This window comes from Calidris pugnax, unplaced genomic scaffold (assembly GCF_001431845.1).
Source record: "Calidris pugnax isolate Ruff unplaced genomic scaffold, ASM143184v1 scaffold103, whole genome shotgun sequence".
Taxonomy (NCBI): Eukaryota; Metazoa; Chordata; class Aves; order Charadriiformes; family Scolopacidae; genus Calidris; species Calidris pugnax.
Window position 1 is genome coordinate 6117550 of NW_015090990.1, and position 23410 is coordinate 6140959.

The following is a 23410-nucleotide window of genomic DNA, read 5'->3' on the forward strand; positions in this document are numbered from 1 at the left end:
TGAGCTGCTCTTATCCTTAGTCCCTCTGCTTTACCACATCATAAGACAAGGAAAATCAAGCAGTAACACTAACACATTAATATAGTAGGCATTCCAGTTGTCCACAAAGAGTATTTTGATGAAGGCGGATGAACTGGTTGTAAGATACCAACTCAAGGTCCTATGGGAGGGCAGTCAATACCAAACTTAGAAGCCCTTGACAGTGTGCTTCAGAGCTTTTAATCAGGAGTGGTAGCTGTAATGAGCAATGGCAACTTTCCATTGAACAGGATGCAGTTTCCTATAGATGGATTTTACGGTGGTTTACACTTGATTTGATAGGCTCACCAAAGCCACAGCTCAGAGTGTCCCCATTTGTTCTGTAAGCAGTCTGAACTAGTAAGCATCAATTTTGTTATGATATTTTAGACAATATTCCCTGCAAATGGCAACAGTACATATTACTGATTAGCAGCTATAAGGTAAAAAAATATAGAACAGTTGCACTGAATGCAAATTAGCTGATTAGACTTTTGAAAGTTAAGTTTCTAACTTCTAACTAGAATTTTCTGGTAAAGAACAGAGTAACTGTAAGTTCCTGAAACTTACTTTCAACAGTCATTTTCGGGGATCAACAAATAGATCATCTTAACAAATAAAGTACCAAATACCAGAAACTTGCATTTATTTTCCCTTCGGTTTAACTCAAACAGAGTTCAAGCAATTTTTTCATTTGTCACCTTATGGGAAGAACAGCATATGGGTGAAATGGGCCAAGATTTGCACTGTAGAGAACAAGGTCTCAACTTTTTTGCCGTGTACAAAGAACTCCTCAGTATCTGCTGTTCTCTGATCCATCAAAAGTTGTAGGACTGCAGCAACAAAACTAATACATAGCATACACTTAGCAAATTATACAGGACTGAGAAAATCACCAGCAGAAGAAAATGGATACCATCAGTCAGGAAGTTCCAACTTACGTCCTATCATCCTTTTGCTTCTAAAATCCTTAGTCTTCTGAAAGCAAATAAATTTACATCCATGCCTAATCTTCATAAGGCACAAGTTAACTCATCTAATGCTATCTGATGAAGAAAAAGAGGTGAAAACCCAAAATATGTCATAAACACATTAATTAAAGACCCCATACTTACTATACTGTTTCCTTTCTCTTGATCCCTCCACACTCTGAGTTACCTGGTAATAAAGGGAAATGACCAAATTCCCACTCTGACAGAGTCTAAGAGGGCACAGGGGAATTGTTTCATGGTCTCCAGTGAAAATGTGAAAGTCTCTACCTCTGCTAGCAACCAGTATTACCTAAACAGAACTTTACAATACTGAGTGCTTAATTGGCACAGCTAAGAAAATCAGTATAAGCTCTTAACTTCTGCTCATTAGAGGGACAAATCATAAGACAACAACACAAGCATTGTTTCTATAAATATCAAGGCCTAATAAACAACCTATCTGTTTAACAGGTGCTATGAAGCTTCAAATTACTGCAGCAGCTCGCATTCTAGTCTTTAACAATATTTCCTCCCAAAATGGAGATGTGTAAGAGAACAAAAATTAAATATTAAAACTGTTAGAGTTAAAAATTATTCTGAAACAGTTTTCTTGACAAATCAGTTATGAAAGCAAAAACATGTTTCTAAAAGAAACATCATCAATATTATGATTATTTATTTATTTTGAAGTTACACAAGGACATCACAGGCATATTGATTTGGCACCATAAAAAATACAAATTAAAAACTTCGTTCTTTCTTATCACTACTTCAGGTACAGGCCTCACTTGCTACTCTGAATACCACCTGAGACCCAATCCTACTTTCTTTTTCCTGTATGGATTGAGATGGTGATTTGTAAATAGTGGGCTCCTTATTATGTTATACTGGGCTTTTTTGGCACTTTTTAAATTTCTACTGTTTTCTCTTGGAAATACTTTCCAAATTAATACTATTATATCATATATAGTTTTAATGTGAACATATGACTGAAAAAAAGAATTCTCATATCAAAACAATCTTCAATAGGTATTTTCCTTTACCTTTAATAACTGACTGCTTTAATTATTACTGATAGCAATGAATGAGACAATAGACAAATGGAGAATAACATGAAATATAATAATTCTTGTGCTGATGCCTTCAAACAGTTCTATTAAGAAGGCTATGTTAAGCTAGACTGTAATGTTACAGACAGAATGTAAACCGTATCGTCTGTGTGGACCTCTTAATTAACAGTTGGTGAGCCCATCCTCTCATACACACAGACACACAACCATACAAAACATGGCACAGAAAGAAAATATTTCCTTACATATCTTTTATAAAATCTATCTAATAAGGGAATTTCTTCAAGTACCATATATATATATATTATATATATAATATATATATAAAAAAATAGCAGTAACAAACCACATAGATTTTATTCCTGGATCATCAGAATCTGAGATGCTCAGAATCTTAAGAGACCTAGTGTTCCTAAGCCTGAATATCATCAGATTTTTCTTCTTAGGAAACAAGGTCACTTTATAAAATGCTAGGAATTAATTTAGTATACCTTGATTATAAAATCTGATTTTGCAAGTAAGACTACTGCATTGCAACATCACATTAAGAGGAAGAGGCCAGATATCAGATTTAACGAGGTTAAAATGAAAAAAAATCACACCATCATCACAATCAGTCAGTACAAAATGGCTTTGAATTCCCCATTCCATCTTTGACTCTACCTTAACAGCAAACCAGAGGGTCCAATCTGATTCTGAAAACGTGGAAAAGATCATATTACTAAGATTTATTATGGGTACAATTAAATGTTTTGCCAGCTTACCTGATTGAAAGAGAACGAAAAATCACTGCAAAGCCCAGCATCCAAAAATAATATGATAATATATGTCTGCTCCTGAAATAGTCCAGATTTCCATCCACAAAGCTGTGCTAATTAATTACAATTTCTGTATTCTCAGTGGAAAAGAAAACACAGAGACCTTTCCAGAATCCTTTCTGATTCTGCCTCCGCTTCCTGTTCTCAGTCTCACTCTATGGTACCCAACATATATCAGAAAACAGCTTATTAGGAGAAGGGGGGGGGTGAAGGGTGGGGGAATGGAGGGGGAGAAGTGGTGAAAAAAATGCAGCACCTAACGTGGCAGCTCCACCTACTGGTAAAGATAATGAATACGTACAAAGCATCAGTTCACGAGGCATCTTTATCCTAGTTTATTCTGACTTACATTTCAAACAGCTCCTGTGTAGTAAATTCCTCCAGACACGAAGCAGAACACACCAAAAAAAAACCCCCACTGGTTATTGAATAACCCTTTTAAAGAATTTTTCTTAAAATAATTAAATTTAAAAACTGTTGCCTATATGCGTTCAGTAGAGGATTTAGTTTTAAAGATGCTGTTTCCTTTAAAAATCCATGGGAAGGGAAGAATGTGTAAATAAGAGAGCATAGACACAGACTGCACCCCTAACTGGTGTGTGCTGAACTTACTCATTGTCTTGATACCATCTTATTCACTAGATATTATCATGCATTTTTGGCATCATGTTAATTTATATTATGTGTGTAAAATGTACTATGCTTATGAAAAGCATAGCTCAAAGTCTTCCCCTTAGACAGGATTCCTGGGCATGTGCAGATTTCCATCTGCTTACCTAGGATTCCTCTGGCCGCCCTGGGAAGAATTATTAGAGCAGTGGCTCCAACATCGCCTGGTCCACGGGCAACAGTATTGAGTGAATAATGTGCTTCAGGCAACATATTATTTTGTCCTGCATGTCAGTTTGAGAAGTATTGTGTTTGTGGAAAGCAAGATGTGGAAATGTCAGCAAGTGTGTGCAATATGTTGACTCATAGCCTTGGGTCAGAGACCACTACAGTTCCCAACTAGTTTAAAATCAAGCTACCAGCTTTGTTCAGTCATCTGGGATTTAATGAACAAACATTATTCCACAAAAGAAAAAAAAAGAGTATAAGAGACAAAGAATATTTTGCTATCTGTTAACTCCTGTATTTTCTTTAAGTACCTGTTCAGTAGTGGCTAGAGATAGGCCCCTTCTCTGTCCCACTGGTCACATACTTTGTTGAGGCAGCAAGGACTTAAGGGCAGAAAGCACAGATTCAGCCTGACAGCCACTACCAAATCACAACTACACAAAGCAGCAGTAGTGTTACAACTCCCTACAACTGATGTCCCTTATCTGTAATATCCTACCAATATCCTTATTTAAATTAGCATACTTAAACCACAATCGTTAAGAATTTGTGTCAATTTGTAAGTAGTCCTTTTGATTTCAGTTAAGCTTACTGAGTGCTTGACAGATATAAATAACAAATTCCTGAATTTGGCTAATAACAGTAAGCAGAAATACATTATCAGAATATGTATGTATTCCGTATGTACAGAATAATCTCTGTATATTAAGTGAGATGTTTCCCCAGCTTGCAAGTACAGCTGAATTACCTTCCTTGTTTGTTTTTGTAAAACTAGAGCACTCCTGATCACACTGTTCAAGCAAATCCCCCTTTCATTTCAAACAGACTTTGAGGGCCTGAACATATTCCACAGTTTTAAAAGAAAAAAAAAAAAAAAGATTTGTTGGTGGCCAGTGACAAGTGGTGCTCCCCAGGGCTCAGTATTGGGGTTCCTTTCATTTCAAACAGACTTTGAGGGCATGAACATATTCCACAGTTTTAAAAGGAAAAAAAAAAAAAAAAAAAGATCTGTTGGTGGCCAGTCACAAGTGGTGTTCCCCAGGGCTCAGTATTGGGGTGGGCTATGTTTAATATCTTTGTCAATGACCTGGATGAGGGGATCGAATTCACCCTCAGTAAGTTTGCAGACAACACCAAGTTGGGAGGGAGTGCTGATCTGCCTGAGGGCAGAAAGGCTCTCCAGAGGGATCTGGACAGGCTGGATCAATGAGCCGAGGCCAATGGGATGAGGTTCAACAAGGGGAATTGAGGTTGTTTAGCCTGGTAAAAGGGAGGCTGCGGGGAGACTTGCTGCTCTCTACAACTACCTGAAAAGGTTGTAGTAAGGTGGGGGTTGGTCTCTTCTCCCAAGTAACGGGAAATAGGATAAGAAGAAATAGCCTCAAGTTGTGCCAGGGGAGGTTTAGATTGGACAGTAGGAAAAATTTCTTCACCGAAAGGGTTATCAAGCATTGGAATGGGCTGCCCAGGGAAGTGGTGGAATCACCATCGCTAGGAGGCATTTAAAAGACAGGTAGACATCTGAGGGACATGGTTTAGTGATGATTTTGGCTGCGTTAGGTTTGACCATTGCACTCAAAGATCTTAAAGGTCTTTTCCAACCTAGATGATTCTGTGATTCTCCCTTTGATTTTAATATATACATTTTCAAACTTTTTGAAGTTGTTTTTTTTTTTTTAATAGATATGCTGATTGTCTCTAAAGAATTCTTTTTGCTTTCATAGGAGTATGTTAATTCTGCGAACCTATGAATGAAGAAAAGCTGGCATCTTGATTTTAAACTTCTTATGAACATTGTTTTGCAACTGTATTGTGTTTTGAAAATCAAACCAGCTCTTGGATAGAATTTAACTTGCTTACATGCTGCATTTCTTTTATTTATTATTTTTTAACCTTAATTCTTTTCTTAGTGGTCTTTGGAAGTTTTCTTGAGAAAGTACGTCATAGTCCAAATTCAATCATCATCTAACAACATCCTAGTTAAGGATGGGTTATACATGTTGAATATGTTTCTCCTGGAAAAATAAAGAAATCCTAATCTACATAACAAACTATTTCAAATTCATTTAAAAATAGGAAACATAGTCCTTAACACCAGCAGTGTAGGAAATATAGTCCTGAACACCAGCAGTGTAGTTCCCATAGAAAAAGATGGGAATAGATGTATAAAAGATGTATAAAAAGCAGTTTTGAACCTGAGCTGGTTCAAATAATTATTTTTTTGTGCGCTGATGTTCCAAAAGATGGTTAGATTAATGCCATATTACCAGACAGCCCCCTGACCTACTGTTTTGTGGTAGGGTCCTTATATTGATTGCAATCTTCTGTGATATACCAGTTGGCACAACGACTATACATAATGTATTCATCTATACAAGACAGCCTTCTCATAGGTACAGGTCTGATATTACAGAAATGTTGTGTCAGTGATTAAAATAGTTCAATCATCAATCCTCACACCGAAAAAAATCCAGAAAATAAAAGTTTTGCTTGTAGAAATAATCATGCCACACAACATCATAGTAAACATTCATTTATGAATATGGATCAGTCTTCTTTAATCAATGTATAGGATTGCCTGTATAGTGATTCAAATTAATCGAAACCAGTCAGAACCTTAGATTTACTGAAATAGCATTTGAATCATGTTCTTAAGAACTCATTAGCACTTTTGAAATGTATCAGTGGAGGAATAGGGCAGAAATGAATAACTATGCAATATGCATAAATATACATTTATGCCATAGATACATCAAACTATCTATATGGAACAACCCAATCACAACCATACTGAATTTTTATACATGAAAATTTCATTTAAAATATGGTCTTTCACTAATACTTGATATAAAGTATATATATTTGCACTACATACTATTTATATCAAATGTATACATACTATGTATATCAAATATATACCTACTATGTATACAAAATCTCTCTTCGTCCTTTCCTCTGCCTCACTAGATCCCACTGAACAGTCAACTGCCAGAACTGAAAATCAGAAGTGGTCATTTAAAAGACAACAGCCAATAGACTGCTTTGACAAACATGATTTATAATGATGCCAGCCTGGCACTTATTTCAATTTAAATTATTAGTACAACTTTTAATGAATCATCACTGAAAGTTCATTTCAGAAATTGCATTTAAAAATGTAACTTGAAAAGCCCTGACATTTCTAAATAATCTGTTTGTCTGGGAATCCTGCCCCAGGTGCAGTTATGCTCTCAGTAGTGATTGAATAAATGCAAAGCTATTCAGTCACTTTTAACTAAACAGCTGAAACAGAAATCTTAAAGTATCTTAGCTGCAAAGAGAAAAATAATTTTGAAGTGTTCAACATGAACAAATACATCCCCTGTATGAGGTCTCATATAAGGGCAAGCCTGAACATAGGTCACAGGTAATGTCTCAGCGATGGAGTCATCAGCTTGTTTTAACAGAGAATTGTAGAAGTTGGAAGGGAACCATAAGGATCATTGAGTCCAACTTCCTGGTCCTTGTAGAACCACCTAAAACTAAACCATGTGACTAAAAGCATCAAATATTTTCTTTGATTAATACCATTATTTCTGGACAATAATTCTCTCTAATAATTCTCAGGCACTTTTGTGAACACTATACATTAGACTACTCATAATTTGCCAAATTAACGGGTACTTAAAGGCACCAACATGTAAGACAAGTTTTCATATCTATTCCTTCAACTATTTCCCTGTAATAGCCTTTAGAAGTGACCTAAAGCACTGGAGCAGATGACCTTTGAAGGTCCTGTCCAACACAAACTATGAAATAATTCTATGATTCTATGATACTATCTGAAAAATAACCAGCTTTAGGGTATTCATACCAATGTCATGATAAAGATATGTGATTTGCAATCTGTATTTTAATGGTTGTAGCTCTCAATAATGATACAAAATTATTTTAACATTAAGGTTACTAAATAATCATTAGACCCCTCCTATTCTGGTAGAAAAATAATACAAAGGTGATACCCAAATGGCCTCAGTCAAGGCGGTCCCAATAATTCCATCATTTTAGTAAAAATGCATTAAAAATAAGTCTCAAAGCATTAACCACCCTGAGAACCTTCCATACGGGCCTAAGTGCTTCCAAAATATCAGCCTCTAGTTGCAACTTTCCTGTCATTCAGATGAACTACAATCACAATTATAAAATTATTGTGAGCTGAACAAAATGTACAGAACAATCACAGCTTAGAGATGTCTTAAATATTCACAGTATATATACAGTATAAATACACACACTTTTGTGTGTGTGTATATATATCTATATATAGAAAGAGCAGGGATCTTGTGTACTTACATTTTAGAAAAATGTAAGTCATCATGTGAAACTGATATCTATTTAGTCCAGTGATCTAACAGTGGCTGGTACCAGAGGCTTCTAAGTTCAAGATAATTAGCAGCAGACAATAGTAAAATAACTGGTCAATAAAAATATTTTTTCTTATGCCAGTGATCCTCAAGCTAGAGGTGGGTCTAGCTGGCACACCATGTGGTTGCAGGAGCTTCACAGTCAACTTCACTTGGCATTGTTAATTACTTAATGAGTGAGTTGATGAAAAGTTCCATAGGTTAACTAGAAAGATGTAGCTTTCCCACCATATATGGGGTGAGCTAGATGTTTCTGTTCTCTACCATGCAGCAGACACTGCATCCACTTCCACTACAGTAGTAGCTTAGGAACTTCTGGGTGCTAGGAGCAATATTCCTTCTAGTCTTAATCTTGCATGGTAAGACATTATTTTATATCAATTTGGCATAACACAGGAGAGTCATAGAAGGCAACTAATTCATAAGGAAATACTTTTTTTGCATGACATATAATATACTGCAAGAACTTACAGATATACAGGCCATCAGTTTAGGAGGATTCTGAAAAACACTAGCTATTTATGTGAGTAATAAGAGTTAGAAGAGGGAGCAGGTGCTGACTCAGATAATAAGGATTTGGCACCTAAGGCTTGCAAGCTTCTTGTGTAACTTCCAGAACATAACGTGTGTTTGTATCTCTGTTCCTCATCTATGGGAATAATAACAGGAAAGGGAATAATAATTCCTGACTTTAGAAGGGGCTATAGGATAAATTAATTTTGTTAGCCAACATGCTAGAGAGAACAAGACTGAAGTATTTTAATATTCCTTGTAATGTCCGAAGAGACCAGCCAGGCTTAGGAAGCTATTATTTTAGGTACTATATATTCACAGTACACAGACCATCTTCAAAAGAATCTACTGTATATTTAAGACAAGACAAATAAACAAAGATGAAATGCAAGCAAGCAATTTCAGGGTGAACAAATACAATTTCAGATAGACAGATTTTAAGAGGTGGACAAATGAATTAAATGGTACCTCAGCAACAAGTGCAGTAGTGCTCTCAGAGCTAGTAACAAAATCTAATAATGTTCTCCCAGGACACCTATAAACAGAGAGATTGCATTCATATGTTTTCATTCCATTTATTGCTACTGAGTCATGTGGTTTAATTGGTCAGATGAAAGGTAATCATCACTTGGAGAGAAGGGAGGTTTTGTTAAGCAAACCTCAAGTTATGATTTATTTATTTGCTAGTCTTTAAAAGCTGGAATGCCTAGAAGAATTGCTCTGTTTAATAACATATGCTTGCCAAGCTGATTTTGCATTAGGAAGTTTCTCTGCATCCCACAGTATGCCTAGCAGTTATCCGCACTGAAAATAGTACCTTTAGAATTAAACCATGAAAATATACTGCTCCGAGAGAGATGTTACAAAATTACAAACAATTGACTCATTAATATGTTAAAAAGCCTCAACTTTATCTTGATCTGCTTTTGGCCAAGAATGATAAAGATACAGAACATGTAAACTGCTTGGTCCACTGGATCGTGGAGTAAGCACAAGTTAATGCCTTAATGGCTCAGCCTACAGGCATACTAATGTCTCAGGGAGCAAAGATGGAAGTGATATGTACTTTCAAAAACTGCTGTAAACATTCCTTTTCAAATCTGTCTTCTGTTGGTCATTAAAAGTGACTTCACTATTAGCCCCAGGCAAGCAAGAAATTATTTGTTTCACATTTTGAAAATATTATGAATGTGATTTAAAATGTTCTCTTCTTCAAAAGTAATCATCAAGACCAAATAGTTTTCATTACATAGAAAAATGTTCAGAAATCTTTTAAAATTCAAAACTATCTTTCTTCTTAGGTGGAGGTAAAAACCTGTCAGCGGGCACTAATAGATCTTGGATGCAACAATTTTAGATATGAAATAAGTTTAACAAAATCAAACGATTGCTGATGTTTAGTCACCAGAGTAATTTCTGTTAAAGTAACTCTGGAACAGGGGAAAAAAATATGCTTCATATTTAGAAACATCTTAAAGTTCAGTTTCACTTCAATGAGTAATTTGCAAAGGTGACTCTCAGACTTTAAAGGCAAGAATGATAGACTTTATGATTTCATCAGAACTATATAACAAAGGCTGATAACTTTTGCTTGAGATTGATTTATGCGTTTTAATAAGATCAAGGAACCATGAACCTGCTCACTTTGCAGGCCTGTCTTTTGCCTTAGCAATTTACAGATTCAGGTCTGGAATTCACGGATAAAAGTGCAAAAAGGAAAAAAAATGGTTCTGAGTATGTGAAATAGCTATTTCTTTGAGGCATGTAAAGGACAGGCGTAGATAAGTGTCTGTTGGCCAGAATAGCTACTGCCATTGCTCCTTAGGCTTAATACCCTACCCGCTGTGGAAACTGGAGTTTGACCTTTTGCTCCATCTCTTCTGGGTAAATGTTTTTGCATGATTTAATAGAATGGTTATTTTTTATGCAGATGACTGTTAGCCATGCTCTGAGAGGCAAAGAGAAATTTCTGGTAGAAACGAGCTCTATCAGCATGGTTGAATAAGCAGAAAAGTTCTTCTAGCTATTCTAGTTTTAAGACACTTAAATGGAAAAAAAAAATATTATATTTATTCTATGGATTTTTAATTTCTACATAATTACTATTAATATTATTAATTAAAACATTAATGAACCACGTTTTTAGGTGTTGTTGGTGAGCGTTAGTAGATTTAGAATGAGCTCTGAGAGACTTACTGGAATTCATTGGCTCTTACAGTGCTAAAAATTATATTTATTCTATGGATTTTTAATTTCTACATAATTACTATTAATATTATTAATTAAAACATTAATGAACCACGTTTTTAGGTGTTGTTGGTGAGCGTTAGTAGATTTAGAATGAGCTCTGAGAGACTTACTGGAATTCATTGGCTCTTACAGTGCTCTTCTGAATTTTTCATAGCAAAACTCTTTAGTTTCTCACACGCTTGTAACTGGGCAAATTTGTGCCACTGACAAATGCAGTTCTCATAAGAAAATTTAAACTTAGAAAATTCATGTGAATTCCAGAATTTAATTTTTTATTGTCTTTGACTTATCGTGGCATTTTATTGTGGTATATGTTAGACGACATATCTCATTTTCATTGTACCCTTTACAGAGGATACAGCAAAGCAAAGCTAGATTTGCCAAAGAGATTTAGCATTAAGATATAATTGTGATATATCTACAGGTTAAAGAAGTGAGAGACTGATAGAATGTAGAAGCATTAAGATTACAGAAAAAAAAACTAATGTAAATGTTCTCTGAGTTTGGGAAAGAGAAAATAGGGCTTATAATGGAGCTGAAATGCATGTTTCTTCCCAATTCTCCTTTAAATAAATGGTTACTCTACAGCTAAGAATTATATATTAGTAGTATTATAAGTGATGATTATAAGTGATAAAGATTCATGCAGTCTCCAAATATCTTGTAATACTTTTATCTCATTGTTTTTATAGTTCAGATTTTATTAATTCAAATGATCTTTGTTTTTTAGATAGCATAGAAATTCTTGTTTAATTTATGAATTAGGTCAAATCAGTACTTTATATTTTAACGACACATCTTCCAATTAAATTTTTTTTTTTTGGTGAAAAGTGCATCCAATAAACGACTTAATTCAAGAAGGCTTTAGAATATCAGCTTCACCGATTTAGGCCTGTATTCATTCACGGTGCGCTTCCATATTGATACCAAGGTGCCAAAGTCCATTCAAAAGTATTTGTTGTTGCGCGCACTTCGGGCTCCGGGCGTTTTGAAGTGCAAGGTCTCCGCTTCAGCACCATGGACAGCGCTTCCCCCCCCACCCCAGCATTTGGGCGCAGCTGTTAAAAGTTAATAAAAATCGCCTGTGCTTTTCACTGAAATCCTTTTACAAGATATAAATAATATTTTTTATATAAAATAATATTTTAGAGAAAAATTTCCTTAAAACAAGGTCAAAGGAGAGTGTACTTTCTTGTGACAATAGGATTTTTAAAACAGTCCATGCTCACATAATAAGTATTTCAACCTATTATTATTATTACTTCAACTTTTTTAGTACTTTGGAATTCTGTCATGGTCCAGGATCCCACTGTAGGGATTGAATAAGGACAGAAATTAACTGACCCTCCAAGGGTTTGTGATAACTGTGATGAATGGTTGAAACTGACACAAGTAAGAGTTGCTACTGAAGGGCAAAATCTCTCCAGCAACTTCCCTGTGTTGACACTAGTGATTTTTGTGATGAGTTAGCTCATGGATGCTAATTAAAAAATCCGTGGTTTTCATCTAGATCCATTTCTAGTTAACTCTTAGATTTTTTCCTCGCACAGATCCCATGTTTTGGTGCTGTGAAATTTTTGTCCACAGAATTGTTGAGCCAGCCCTGCATACAGACAATGGTAGCTCTTTGATGTGATAGAGCAGGGGTAACTGACAGGAAACTTTTAAGGAAACACAGAGATAAAAGTAGACACACTCAGCTACACAGCATTCCTGTGCAAGGCATTCTTTAGTAACACTGTGGCTAGAGGTAACTGGGGTGGGGCAGTCAACTTGCAAATTAGTCCTTTATAACTAATAGTATCCAGAGTATCAAAGAGCAGTTTCAAGATGCTACAAAATACAGAAGAGAGACTTGGATGAAAATAAGTACAACAGATCACCACAAAAACCTCTTTATTGAGCAATAATGTAATAGTTCCAGCTAAATACAAGCATCCGTTCCCTTAATCTTACATAACAGCTTTGTTTTCTCTGGCTTTCAATAAAGATATAAATACAATTTATATTTTGCAGAATCAATAATCAAAGGGAAAAAAGCAGGCACTCTTATTTTCTGCTATTTTGTAATGGTGGGCTCTGAATAAAGGACAACTTTTTTATTTTTAACCATAACATGATTAGTACATAGCCAAATAAAGATATCTGGCAGAATCTTGAGTTTTCTGCAATTATTTGTATACAGATGTATCCAAATACTTCATTAAAAACATTTAAAATGTGCGTTTTAAATCTCAAACAATTTTTAAAAATATGGAAGCATTTGTTAGTCTTAACCTACTTAGTTTGTTTTAAAGCTGAATTAGGCGATTTAAAACTAAAGTAGAGTTGTTTTGATAGGGTGTTGAGAATCCAGCTGAGCTCATTTCCTTGCCAGTAGGTGGAGCCAGCACGTAATATGCTGCCTCCTTGCTTCCTCCCCCTCCTCTCTCCCCCAACCGCTCCCCCCTCCCCCCGTCTCTTTTTCCCCACAACCAATTTTCTGATCGATGCTGGGATTCAAAGAGTGAATCTCAGAACAGGAAGCAGGCGAAAAGACTACAGAATACTGCAGAGGTTCCTTTGTTGCTTTGATGGGGAGGTTCTTTCTTTATTTCTTTCCTTTTTCATTTCAGTGAAATTAAAGAGTTTACAAGCTGCTTTGCCCAGGAACCTGAACCTGCAGTAGAAGGAGCCTCGTCATCTACAAGTGTATGGATATTTCTTATGCCATGATTTGTAATTCTCTTTTAATCAGGTAAGACAACAATATATTTAATTAAAATGCTTTGGCAACAAATTCCAGTTGTTTTGCGCCAAGATTTTTCTCTTATGGTGCCACACCTAGTTTTCAATTAATATTAATAGAGCAAGAGGAGAAGAAATAATAGCCATCTTTGCCACTGTGGGGATTTTTCATAGCATTTAATTAGGTCGTAGCATAATAATAAAAAATGTTGTTCTTTTGAGTTCTCTGGTTCTATGGGGTTTTTTTAAGATTATATGTTTCTAATTAGATTTACTTTTTGAGTTTGTATTTTTCATCCTAATTGTGGTAATTTGTTGCTCTGGTTTTGAAGTGGTCATCCACAAGTGTTTTCGTTTTCTGCTGGAGGTTATATTGGTGCTGTACCCAGAATACAAATTGGAGTGTATTTTAAAGCATATGAATACATCCATGGGATTGCCCAGTTTGAATGCAGAAATGTGCTGTTGCTTCCTTATACCATCTTCAGTCAGAAGCTTTTTTTACTTCTAAATCCATTAATTGTTTTTCTGTGAGGTATAGGAGATTTTCAGGATTTTCCCCTCCCTCATCTTCCAAAACAGCCTCTCCCTGGTGGAAGACAGAATGGAGGACTTGTCTGTGACTAAACATGGTTTTGCACTGCTGAAAATATCATGTGAAACACATGTGTTTTGTGAATTGTTATATATGCATTGTGTATGTATGCATTTTTATTGCAAAAACTTCATTACATATTGCATGAGAAAGAAAAATATTCTTTTAAGTATTTTTTTAGATGCATGACACACACTGGGAGAGACAGCAGAATGACTCAGGAGGTGGGAAGCTCATGCAGCACCCCCTGACTCTTCTTTCAAATCTTCTGGTTTTTTCCTTACCTTCCCTTAATTACAGCAGTAATTTATTTAGTCGGGAAAAAGACTAAATAGACACTATAGAAATGCAATGACTTACACAGTCACAGATCAGAGAAAGGGTTCAGTGGCCAGTATATGAGAAAAAAGAATGTGTGATTAATTTAAATGCATGTTGCTTTCTATTAGAAGCTAGTAAGTAGGAAAGCACTGAATCAAAATTTTCACAGACCTGTGTAAAGCTAAACTTTATTTAGCAGTAATTGGTGAAGCAACAGAAAATCGCCTGTTGGGTTTTTAATGCTAGATGCTGCCTTGGCTTTCGATAACTCCTTAGATATATGTGAAATGTTAAGAAGGTTCACACGCATTCTTGCTGTCTATGCATGTTGCCTGCTTAGTTGTATGTTTCTGATCAATGTTAACAATATGTATATATGGGTATGGCTCAGCCATTGTAGTGTCTGAAGGTATCTTCACTAGGATGGTAAAGGATTATCCCTTCTTGAACAGATCTGGAGAAAAGATGGATAATCGCATCCAAACGATGATCAGCAGTTTCCTCTAGTGACAAATGCATTGAATAAATTATGCTCTCCTAGGTCTATAGGCCCCAATTCAACAACAAACAGGCATGCCAATGGGATGACTCACATTCTTAATATTTGGCAAGTGGATAAGTACCTGGCTCTGTTCTCTTGATTTTTAAACTGCACAAATGTTCAGTGAGATAATAACTTCTTTTCAATCACAGAGATTTTGCAGTGTTCATAAAATGCAGTCAGTAGGCCAAACTAGCAAATAGCTTCAAAGACAAGCTATAGATTTACCTTTAAAAGATAAAAAGAAAATCCACTGAGTCTTTACAACCCTTGAAGGAAAATATTGAATCTGAATTCTTACAGATTTTGAGTACGTTAATTGTGAACATTAGTCTCTGGGAAATACTAACACATAAATGGCCATATCATATCAAAGCATGATACAGTTATCTTTCAGTAGCAATGGCTAAAGTCAGATGTTTCTGGAGGAGTTCAAGAGAAAGTTGACCCTAAGTGAAAGCTCGCCCTCCCTACCTTTTGTGAAACTGAATTTTAGGGGTTATTTAAACTTTGCTATTTTTGCTCATCTGAATTACTCATATTGAAGTGTACTCTGTACACACACAAGCATCAGATCTCTGCAGCAGAGACCAGCAGACACACTCTGCAGCCGAAGCGAGAGCCCGGCAGCAGCTACGCTGCCAGCGCTGCTTGCTCGATTTCTTCCATCACAGCCCTTGACGAACAGATTTGCTGGGTCACTACCTGCCGGCCTGCTCTACCCCTGAGCAGCCCCTCAACTCTCTCTGCAAGGGAACAGCGAGGAAACTGAAATCCAATATATCCTGTCTGCTTGAATTGTACTGGGTACCAATGAATGCAACTGTAATCCCTCCTTATGCGTGCAACTCCCAGCTGGAGCACGAAAATCACAAACAAGCTTTTTACTGGGTTGCTTCCACTGTTGTAAGGGCATACACACTCTCTCACCAACTTCTCCAGAGGACAATGTGGATCCTTGGCAGTGGCAGACCCTGGTCCTGTACTCCCCCTCAGTGGGGTCAGCTTCTTATCCATCAGAGCCTCCTGTTCCTCTGTTTGTCCTCAGCCCCAGCTTGCTGAGCAGGCGTCAGGGAGACTGGAGGCCTCCTTTCTAGAGGCTTCCTGAAGCCACTCGAAAGGATCCATTTCTTGTCCCTCCTCTCCACTCACCGACACCTACCAGTCAGAAATGGTGGGTTAAAAGACGTTTCTGCAAATGGTGACCTGAATCTTCTGTTCTTATCTTATTGTCTTTGAGAGACAAATAATGTACCTGATTTCAAAGAGGTGTTAATGAGGGGAGGTAAATGACGTTGTGAATCACAAAACACCATAAAGATAATAAATATGAAAAAAAAAAGCTAAGGAGAAAATTAATAATTCTGTAATCACTGCATGTTTGGGAAGATATGAAGTAGGGAAGGTCTAGGACCAAAATACTGAAAGAGGATGACTTAAAGAAACACTGAATAACTATATTAATTATATTCAGTTCAAGTTGTTTTTCACCTTGCAACTTTAACCCTTGCTTATTTCTGCTCCTGAACCTATTATTCCTTTTTCTACGCTTACCACCAATTTAAGTTAGGCTGGTTCCTCTTTCTGCTTTTTACTGGTTTGGGACCAGCAGAAGGGCTTTGCTTCTGCTCCTAGTTTCAGCATTTGATGCCTCAGCAGCTATCATTACCAATTGCACTGAAGGGGTTGCTAATGCTAGGCAGAAACACAGTCAACATGTGGCAGCTCTGTAAGTATTTATTGCAAGCTGCTAAGAAGCTTTTTCTGAGCATATTTAGAAAATATTTTAGAGAAGTGCTGAATGGCCAGATTTCAATAAATTTAAACAGGAGCAACAAAATGCAAACTCTCATATCGCTTGAGCAGCCTACTTGCCCAAATTCAGAGTAAAGGAATTGTAGGAAAAGTTCTCAACACAAAAAAAAGAAAAAAGGCTGGAAATAAATTTTAATGCTGCTGTATTACCAACATACTCATTAAATAATCACATAAATAATTTTTAATATTCCTATTAAACAACCCAACAATATGGATTCATTGTTCTCCCTTTTTGGGGGAGATTAGTGAAATAATACTTTCGATACTTTTAATAGTGTATATTACTGAAATAATGCTTCCAAACTTTTCCCAATTCACAGACTAAAAATGTACTTTTTTCTATTAAATAGGGAAGTTTTTGTTTTTATGAGCATTCAAGCTGAAAGAAATAAGAAGTATCATGAGTAAACATGGATCTGTGTTGTTAAGTTCTTTTTAATGTCATTGAAAGAAGTATCTTGCCATTTATAGTGTCATTTAAAGAAAGAAATCAGGACCGGGCCAACAGCATAAACAAATTCAATCCCAACAATTAAGGTTTTGGCAAAGCTGAAGGCATTGGAAAGAGATCCTTATGATGGAAACTATTAAGTAAACAAAACTCTGTCAGCTCTGTTCTATACCATATAGAAGAAAGTTCAAAAAAATACTGAAGAATCAGCAATAACGTATTTTTTAGGTCTCTCTATCTGAAGTTCAGTGATTGTTTCTATATGAAGTTTTCTTAGGTTTTGTGTAATTGCAATCGCAGTTGCTTCTTGATGCTTAGCTTGGCTTCCCTTTAACCTGGGCAGAAGCTGGTTTTGGCCAAATGAATTCTTTTGCCCTGCTAATGATAGCCAGTTCTCACTCATCTTCTTTTAAAGAGGTACCTCCTAATATGTGATGAAAATGTAGACTTCCCCCATCAAGAAAGCCAATCGTATTCAATAAGATAATGATTGCTCCATGCAGTGTATAGTTACCTTACTTAGACAAACTAATAACATTTAACATTAGCAGACATGCCTTTTAGGATGATGGATGTTAAGGTTTTGAACATAGAGCAAGCGCACTTCTAATGGTCTAACATGGACCTGTCGTATGACAGGAGATGCCTGATTTTTATGCCATATGGTGCTGCTTGTCTGGTCTTAGAGTTGTAACATACAGCTTTTGAGTATGTTTAGAAGATGTCCAATGACCCAATCCAGACAAAAAAATTGGGTAGCATTCAACCCTGCAGTAAAAAAGCATGGCTGCAGTAGGGTTAGCCAGTGCTCAGTTTAGTACTTTGGTTTCAAAGGCAGTGTATGTGATTTATAAAAACGTACAAACCCACCTGATTCTTTTGGCTACTCACTTGACCTGCTGGCCTATCACTCTATAGCTCTCTGCTCACTGGTACTGAGCTGACCAAAGTAAAGCTACAATATTTCCACATCTACTGCTGTCATTCCTCTGACAGCAGTGCGGATTTTGCTTCCATTAAATTATTACCAGCAGGCTTTCAGAGTGGGGCAGAAACAGTCTTCCTCTTTGAATGGGTGCTATTTTTATGTTATTTTTTTCTATACCATCCTCACCATGTCTCACCCTCCTCAGTGTAACTGCAAAATCCTCAGCAGACTTTGACCCCAATGTAGTTTTGTTTGATGATAAATGTAAATGACTCAGTCTGAAATTAGGAGTCTGACTCAAGTTCTCTGAAGCAATACACCATGTTCTAGGCTCACTCATTTGTCTTGGTAGGATCACAGATATATCAGGTGCTAGATTCTACACATGTATACAAAATGGAGTCAGAAGCAGGCAGAAATCTTGGACAGTCTGTGAGCTCGAAAAGAACAGTGGCCAAGGTTTAATTCATCATAAACTGCATACACATAGAGCAAGGTCAGAAATAAGTGTCCTTTCCCTAGACACTGTTGTCTGAATTTGCTCTTTAAAAATTACGTCCGTAAACAGGTGCCAACAGAAAGAATGTTGAAGTAGCACCTGAGTATCTAAACAGACCGTGTGCTTGTAGGGCAAATTTCTACACAACCACAACTACTGTAAACAAGAACTCTGCCCAGGTTTTGACAGCCTGTCTCTCAGTATACTCATTGTGTTTTGCTTATTAGTAAATACTTGCACCAAATGCAAACCAGTGGAAAATCCTACCTCTTGGGCCACAAGGCAAGCTTTGTTAGATCATCTTTTCCCAGTAAGTCTCTGAAGAGGTTATTCTAACTGGGACTGTGGCACGCGAGGTCATATCACAAAAGCATAACAGGTGTATTTGTAGAGTGTGTGAGCTTCATATGTTTTCTCTTTACTGAGAGTCAATAATGAAACCATGGAAACTAAAAGATAAGTATGGATACCAGGCAGAATGAAAAAAAAATCTTCCATCTGTAGTTGCGTTAACCTGAAAGCAGGCGTGGGGCAAACGCTGCATGATTATTTCCAGATCGAGACTTCGCTGATGGCTGCACAAACATCCTGATGGTAAATGCACTTGCGCAGGTTAGATTTTGCAGTGTAGGGGCAGGTTTCCATTTTGTAGAATGGGAAGTACCACAAAAGTGCTGACGGCAGGCAGTCTCCTAGGTACCACGATAATTCTCCTAGAGAAGCAATGCGAATAAAGTTTGAAAATACTGGGATGCAGGATGAGCTAACGTTTTATTTTAATTTGGCTTCTGGAAAATACTAATAGACAAAATGGAAAGCACCCGTTTTTACTATCAGTAGCAATGTAAGATGCAAATCTTAAAGTTATTAAGGAAATCAATTTGATTAGGAAGCAATAGACTATAACTGTTACTGGCTTATATTTATGAGAGTCACTTTTCAATAGAATAATATTTTACATCTTGCAAACAGTTTGCTTTTGTAATTTTGTTGGCCAAACATATGCAACAGTCACAGAACATTCTCAAGAGTTATTGTTTCAATTTTTTTTTTTACAATATTTTTAGAGTTTACATTTAAAGTGCTCCACAGCCTTTTACAAGATTTGTGACTGTAAAAAAGATATTTGTGCTTTTCCCAGCTGCAGTTTTTATGAATTACATGATCTTTGAAGTAAAGCTTTGGCCCTCTAAGCCATGCTGATGGCAGGTTAGCCTTTGCACAGAGGAAAATCTGTTACTCTACCCCACCACTATCCTTCAGAAAAAAAAAAAAAAATTAAATTTGAATGTAAGCCTCAGGTTATGAAGATGATGACCTTTTAATATTATATAGGGCACTTGGGTGCTATTACTCATGCTGATATCTTGCCCTCTGGAGCAGCAGAAGCTGGGAACCCAGAAGCATTCTCCATTGCTGGTATAGGGATTATATTGCTTTTCTCAGTATTGACCTCACTCCAAAATTAGTTTAAGAATTCACACATTCTCAAAATAATCTGTCCTTGGTGAGAAAAAATGATGGATATGATGCAGAAATTGAGTGAGCTGGTATAAATATTGTGAAGATGGGTGAACGGCTCTGAAACTGTGATAAGGAAAGGAAATATTCCCTAGGAATCTAGAGAAGAGAGATTCATGGGGTGAAAGCAATCAAATTCAGGGTGGAAAAGGGAAATTCTAGGAGGGTACACAAACTCAGTTCCTATAAGAAAAAAAGCAGAATCCGTTGAAAATTGAATATTGAAATGTGTATCTGTGTTCCTGTGTGGAGGTGAGCAGTGTGGTGTGCATGGCTCCAGGGGGAAGATCTCCTGGCAGTGGTACAGCTCCAGGTTGCAGGTGATACTGTGCTCCAGTAACGCTTGTGAGAGCTCTTTGGGGAGCTCTTGTATTCCTTCTAATCAGAACCTGTTTTGCTGGCTCAGATATAGTGGGAAAGGAAAAACTCTCCTGAGGAGGTTTTCAACATCTGCTCCCTTGCTTTATTCACATGTACCAACAAATGCAAATGGAATATACTCAAAGAAAATTTATAGTTAGGAAATTATTCCAAACTGGAGTAAATTGTCAAATTCCAATGAACAAATTGCAGTTCCAAATCACCCAGCTATAATGAACTGCAGTTGTATTTTAGCCTAGACTCCTGTAGATTATCCTAAGCAATCCTTCTTTTCCCCATAGTTATAAAATTATAAGGAACAAGCCTCCTCTCCCCTGCCCTCTTTTTTAAAGTTACCTTGAAACTAAATCTGCTCTTTCAAAAACTGACTGATCTTTACAGCTGTTGGTTCTCTGTGGTTTGTTTCATGAGGTTTTGTCCTCTTATGAAAAAATTCAGGAGCCAAAACAGATTAGTTTGGGGCAGATATATGGTGTAACTGTTCAGCTTTCCATTTCTGGCACATTCCCATACTTAAAAGAAGTGGCACTGAAGTTTTCTTAACTTCACTACCGAGGAAACTGGGTCTAAGTATGAAATAAAGCACTCATTTTATTGCAATAATACTTTCCCATCAGGTAACTTACAAAGGCATTCTCATGAATTTGGCTTTCTAAAAAGGTATGTTCCAACTGAGGCTCATGTTAAACTGGGAGAGACTGTTATAAGCCATACATTGCAGAATGTCAGAATAAACACTCGTAATGATCTCTGATCCTACATTTATGAATCTGTGTTGCTCCCTCAGGCCTTTCAAGTTTCTTGATGGAAGAGTGATATTACCTTTCTGCTCTTAGTTAACTGCATATGTCTGCCATATGCACTTTGTCCCTCAGGATAACTTGATCCATAAAGATGTTTTTATAGTGTTCAGAGTATTCTCAATTAATGTTTTGATATGACAGCTAGGTTATCAAGACACTATAAAAGGCAAGCAGAAACTGGGCCTGGCAAGCCTGTTTCAGGGTTGTTTGTGTGTTTTTTTTTAATGGCATTTCTATTTAATTGTGGGCCAATTAACTACTCGGTTTCCTTTCAGATAAAAAAAAAATCTTCTAAATGTAATAGAGAGTTGTTTAATGCTTCCTAATGTTGTATATCTGACTGAGCTTTTCATTACCCAGAGAAACAAACATGCTGGTCGGGTCACCAGGGAGCAGTGATGATGTTTGCTGTCTTCCTTTGCATGGGAGGCGGGGGGGGATGAAGCTGTACCTCTTAAGTTTTCTAATGATTCCTGTGTGACAGTCTGGTAAATCCTATATAACTACTTAGCTGTGTTCTGCATAAGTCACCAATTCTATTATTCATAATGGGATGTAGTTTCATGCTGTTTGGTTTAATTTTTCCTTTTTGGTTGCCAAATTTTGAATATATATCCAGCCTTATGTGCCTTGCACTGGTGACATCTTCATTTAAAAGACGTACTTATTCAACTGTAGAGATGCCTGTAGTGTGAAGTTTTGGACAGTTGGCAGACCTGTAATAAATCATATTAAAATTACAGTAATTAATATATATGCTAAGTACTACAACAGGACTATTCGGTTCTCACCCTGCCTCTGTTAATGTGTATCAGTATGCAAACCACATCTATTTTCATATGTCATTCTGTTTCCAAAACCACATGGGGTTCTGTTTCTCAAAATGTAAAGTGGGAATAAATGTTAATAGGTGCAGAATAAGTGGCTGATATTTAATAAAGACATGTGCAAGTACAAGGTTCCACTAAATAGTTCACATTTAAAAAATTGCATTAGAAGTATGTTAGTAAGTGACAGAGTTGAGCAGGCAGTTATGGGACACTGAATTAAGGCTGTCTCTCCATTCTGGAAATCAGACATACTATTTGTAGCCACCTGTGAAAACAGTGATTTGAGTGAATTGCCTTGCACCATATCAGAGTACTGAGCAGGATTCATCTCCTCTCTCTCCCTTCATAGTTTGTGGAGAAACAGGCACTTCTAGGGCACAACTTGCCTCATTCTAAGGTAGATATCTAAAATAGGTCAGAAGAATTGCCTTTTAAAGGACCCATTTTCCTTCAGTGAATATGAAAGGAGTTCAGACTGGCTCAGATGCGGGTGCCGACATATACAGACACCTGACGCCAGGGAAGGTGAATCCTACCCGTGACGCAGGCAGAGGTAACATCCAGTTCTCCAAGACACCATACAGGCCTTACACGAGTACTTCCTGCTCAGGTAGTTATTGTCCTTTTTCCCCTTCTCTGAGTCACTTCTCGTAATCCATGTGCAGCTCCAATGAATCAAGGAAGTCTCCTCCAAAACAAATCTCACTGCTTTTAGGAGCTTATCCATACTGTGTAGTATGGAAGACACTGAATGTTGCATTATAGTATCTACTGACAAATGAACCCAAAGTAAGGCAGATCTCAATTCTAGCATGTGCTGACATTTGAGTCCTCCTTCCTACAGTAATGGGTGTTTTTTATTGGCGTGTTTGTACACAATTTGTATTACAGAGACCCTATGGATACCCATATGAACGACTAGGAGTTACTGAATGTATGTTTACACATACTTCACAGACCTCTGAACTTGTCAACTTTATAGTTCTCTATAAACTCATTTTCAGATCTTATTGTCCATCCTTCAATTAATTCCAATCACCTCAGCTTTTTATTCTCTCTCTTGTCCATTCTGTCCAAGCTTTTTTCTTTATCTTTTCTCTGCTTGCCCCATTATA

At 36.7% G+C, this 23410-nt stretch overlaps 2 protein-coding genes across 5 annotated transcripts in view; one reads left to right on the plus strand and one right to left on the minus strand.

The window, feature by feature from the left end:
• The window catches only part of LOC106895266 (sodium channel protein type 2 subunit alpha), a 76683-nt gene extending 73639 nt beyond the window's left edge, over nucleotides 1-3044 (minus strand). For both annotated transcript variants that reach the window (XM_014954584.1, XM_014954587.1), the window contains exon 1: nucleotides 2824-3044. The gene's annotated coding sequence lies outside the window, so the exon portion shown is untranslated. The remainder of the gene's footprint in view (nucleotides 1-2823) is intronic.
• Nucleotides 3045-13344: 10300 nt separating this feature from the next.
• The window catches only part of LOC106895130 (sodium channel protein type 2 subunit alpha), an 81906-nt gene continuing 71840 nt past the window's right edge, over nucleotides 13345-23410 (plus strand). For 2 of the 3 annotated variants that reach the window (XM_014954257.1, XM_014954258.1), the window contains exon 1: nucleotides 13345-13617. The gene's annotated coding sequence lies outside the window, so the exon portion shown is untranslated. The remainder of the gene's footprint in view (nucleotides 13618-23410) is intronic. The other variant, XM_014954255.1, reaches the window with a different exon arrangement.